Raw genomic sequence first — 4,475 nt, forward strand, 5'->3', positions numbered from 1 at the left:
CTATAAAGTTTACCTGTACCAAAAATAGAAACAACTTTATTTACTTGGGAATTTAAGTGGTTGAGGCATTTTTAAACTTACAAACACATGCCCTACTTACATTCCTTTGGTTGCCTAAAATTCAAAAATACTATAAACCTTTCTTTTTGCATTTTCAATGTTTTCAATTATGGTTTTTGATTTTCGTAGGACCAGCCTAGTAATCTATTTGCATCCCGTCATGTTTATAGCTAGCTTTCGTTTGTCCCCTTCGCTAGCTTGAGATACATCTGCTCGGCATCTGCCTCTTACAGCATTTGCCCAGAAAGGGCATCTTTCTTCACGCAGCATTTGCCACATGTTTAGGGTTTAGGGTTTAGGGTTTAGGGTTTAGCAATTCAGTAGCTTGATAAACATGCAAATACAGAACTTGATGCAAAATCCTTTGATATGTCACAATGCCCCTAGGACCATAAACACATTTCAATAGAGAGGGTCTTTTCATTTCATAACTCCTTACGTAGATCTTGGTGAAACCAGAGTTAGTGAAGTTAGTTTCTTGTGATCCCGCATCTGATTGTGATGTCCCTTTGCAGTTTCGATGGAAAGGTCAATGCACACCAAACTGTAAAATCTTGGAGCAAAATAACGGTCGGATCTATGGCAAATGCCCCTGAAACATTGTAAGGCTCGTGTGGTCTCATGTGGTGTCCGATCGAGATGCTTCTTTGCAGGGTCATCAAGAAAGACATTGTATACCATTCTGTAAAATCTAGTTGCGATCTAACGGTTGGATCTCCAGAAAACTCAAAAAAATCTCGCGCGTGTCAGAATATCCTAGGAATATACTCCTATGTGCCCCTGAAAATGGCATGCGGCCCCACACCATTCAAGAGATAATGCCAGATGACGCCGAGAATTTTTTGGTGCATTTTTTGGGTTCAAAATTGCATGAGCCCACACGCTATAAAGTTTATCTTTGCCAAATAGAGAAAAGTTTATCTGTGTCATGTGAGGTAGTTACAGTCCTTTGTGCTCGGCATCTGCCTCTTGCAGCATTTGCACTGAAAGGGAATTTTTCTCCATTCAGCATTTGGCCCTGAAAATGGCATGCGCCCACACGCCATTCAAGGAATAACGCCACAGGACGCCTGGATTTTTGGGTTTAAAATGTTTAGGGTTTTTTGGGTTTTTTCAAAATATTTTGGGTCCAACGTTTTTTGGGTTTCTTTGGTTCAAAATTGCATGAGCCCACACGCTATAATATTGATTTAAGAGAAAAATAGAAACAGATAGAATTTCTTTATTTAGCTGAACATCTGCCATTTTTGGAAATACAAGATGCTTTGGAATATCCAATCATGCATGGTATAAATATAGCGAGGGTATTAAATGATATCCCAATCATGATCTTTCTTTTGGATTTCGCGTGCATGCAGTCCGAGGAATGATGACGTTGCGGATTTCTTTTGGATTTTGCGTGCTTGCATGCGCGCGGCAATCCAGAAATTAATGGTGGCGCCCAAGTCCGAGGAATGATGACGTGGCGGGATTACCAACCGTTGTGACATTTCGCGCGTGTGAGGTTAGGTTTTGCATTTTGCTTTGTACTCGCGCTCGCACACTCGCGCTCCCGCTCGCATCGCGCTCCCACTCGCGATCACGCTCACTTCTCTACAGGTTTCTCGTGTGCATCGGCGTCCACTCGCGCTTGCATCACACTCGCGCTCGCATCGCGCTCGTGTGCATCGGCATCCACTTCAAGACACACCCAGTTTGTAACTTCGCCGCCAACTCCGCCGCCCACTCCACCACCCACACGCAGCCCACTTGGCATCCCGGGAGATTTCAGCACCACTCTCCAACTGTAAGTGGCAGAGTAGCCTTGCTGCTACGATCCGCTGCACACACAGTGCACATTCGCCAGCGAGTCCGGCCTCGATTGTCACGGCCTCCATTCGGCTTCAAATGGTAAGTCTTTTAGACGAAGTAGAAAATGGCATGAGGCCACATGCCATTCAGTAGCAACATTGGCATGCACCGATTGGGCTCTCGAGTGCAGTCCGGTTACAGATGGCGTGTAGCCTCACGCCATCTTAGGATGCAGCCTCAAGACATCTGATGCAGTGGTGAATGGCGTGTGGCCTCACGTTATTTCCAGCTGCTAGCTTTTCATCTGTCAGCTCTAATTGTTGTGCATTTTTGAACAGGCGAGGAATTGCGTTCTTCTTCCAGCCACTGTCAATGTGGATGCAGAGAAGGGGGAGGAGCTCACCAGTTGGACTTTCGGGATGGAAGGCGAGGATCTGATGCTGTACAACACAGATGGTGGGAGAAAAGAATGCATGGGGATCCTCATCCAAGTGACAGACACTCCATGCAGTTCCATGCAAGAATATGGACTGGCACTTGTGGTAGAGACAGCGTCCGCCTTCAAGATCCACCTTGCACATCCTAGCGGCTTCCCGGAGGGGGGCAGCGGCTATGAGGAATTCCTAGAGGGAGCTAGGGAGAGGTTGTCCAGGAGGCCCACAATTTCAAAGACGCTGCGGGTCTATGAAGATCACATGGAATCCACGGACCTCACCTACGGCGATGTTCAAAAACTATATTCCAACATTGAGCCGTTGAGAGTGCCTCCAGTTTGCGAAGCGAAGGGGAAGGGGGTCGATCTGGAAACTACCCCGAAGCAGAAAAGGGTGGTCAAGCTCAAGCCGACGTCCGACTCTGCTGCTCCAAAAAAGAAGCTACTCGGTGATGCCATTGCCTCGGGTTCGAACACTACACCCACCAAAAAGAAGAGCCGCAAAGAGCAGAAAGAGCAAGAAGAGGCAGCAAAAATCGTCGCAGATAATAGTACTTGTTACTATTCCAACAAAGTATATACAATCGACGTGAGCCGTATCGAGATCCAAAGCAAATACAACCACAGGCTAGTATCTGATGAGTGGGTGGAGAAACTGAAGCAGAAGATGCTGGCAAGTCCAGTAACACCCGACATCGCAGACGTGATCCCCTACTACCGAACAATGAAGGGCGAGATGAGGTTTCCAGACTTGATCAATAGGAAGGTGTTGGACGATCAGAACATCCGGTTCTATGCCGTCTCCGGGCAGCATTCTAGCTTGGTGATGCAACAGATAGTTGTGGATATTATGGTGGGCGAGGAGGTGAAGAAAGTCTTCAAGACAAGAGTTGTCCGCCTGATAAAAGGCAACTCGCCCCTCCGATCTATCATATACATCTCCCACGCGCAGAATGTCAAGCAAGAAACGTGCTACAAATCGGGTCTGCACGAGACATTGGCACGAACACGGAAGCTCTGGGTTCAACTGAAGAAGCCACAAAAACCAGGACAAGGACGTGCACTAGCAACTAGCGCCTGGCAGGTAAGCCTCGTTGCATGTGGCATAGCATGTGGCCTCACGCCATTTCCATTGCAGGAATTCTCGAGTCTTCTCTCGAAAACACTGGGGGTCAATGACACACTCAGCATCCATAACATTCTACTCGCGACAAAAGTTGTTTTTGACAAATGGGTAGATGTGCTAAGGAGGTACCATGACGGGGAGTTGCTAAACTCAATGGGTGTGGAGGACGGCCGGAAGCCCAATGATTTGAAGCTCAACGCCTTGCGTTTCTCGCGGTCTCTAGACGACGACGACCTTCTGACAGTGGCTAATGCTCTTCTACTTGGTGAGGTAGTCTTCAACAAGACCAAAATGACTCCCGGCCATATTGTGACATACGAGGACTTGTGCACGACTCTGAGAGCTCGTGCGCTATTGAAGGATTGGATCTTCGAGCAAGTGGCCGTGGCGAGGGTGAGCATCGACACCACGCAAGAGATGATGGAAGAGCTGGACTTGTCAAATGAAGACATCGACGAGTACGTGAAGGGGGCCCCCAAGTTCATCGATCTGCTGCAGGATGCCACGAAAAGTAAAGCTGAGAAGTTGGATCAGTATCCAAATTTCATTAAGAGGGATGTCGACCGCCGGCTTCAGAAACAGCTCGACCCCGCAGCAGAGGCCTATCGAGAACCTTACCGGGTATACGTGAATTCGGATGAGGATCAAAGGTGGAGGAGCATCGTTTCCCGCGGAGATGAGCAGGTCAAGAACATCTTTTGTGTGATGGACTTCACAAACGAGGAGATCACTCATGCAGACGAAGTCAGCTCCATCATTGACTTAATGGTGGGACTTGCGGAGGTGGAATTTTCAGTCCACTATATGATCTACGACTCCGAATCCTATCACAAGTTCTGGAAGGCCTTGAACGAGGTGAAGGCTCGGTTGAAAGGCAAGGAGATGCGGGAGATCCATGGGATAATGGCTAAGAAGAAGATACCGACGAATGTCCGCATCTTCACAGTCGCCCTTGTTATTGGTCCTGCAGCAGAGTGGGACTGGAGTGACTTCCCAGCTTCGTTCAACAAAGCCGATCGAATGATCTGAGGGAGGTCAATTTACCCGTGCCTGAGGAACGAAGAC

Source organism: Selaginella moellendorffii, unplaced genomic scaffold (genome assembly GCF_000143415.4).
Source record: "Selaginella moellendorffii unplaced genomic scaffold, v1.0 SELMOscaffold_137, whole genome shotgun sequence".
NCBI classification, from domain to species: Eukaryota; Viridiplantae; Streptophyta; class Lycopodiopsida; order Selaginellales; family Selaginellaceae; genus Selaginella; species Selaginella moellendorffii.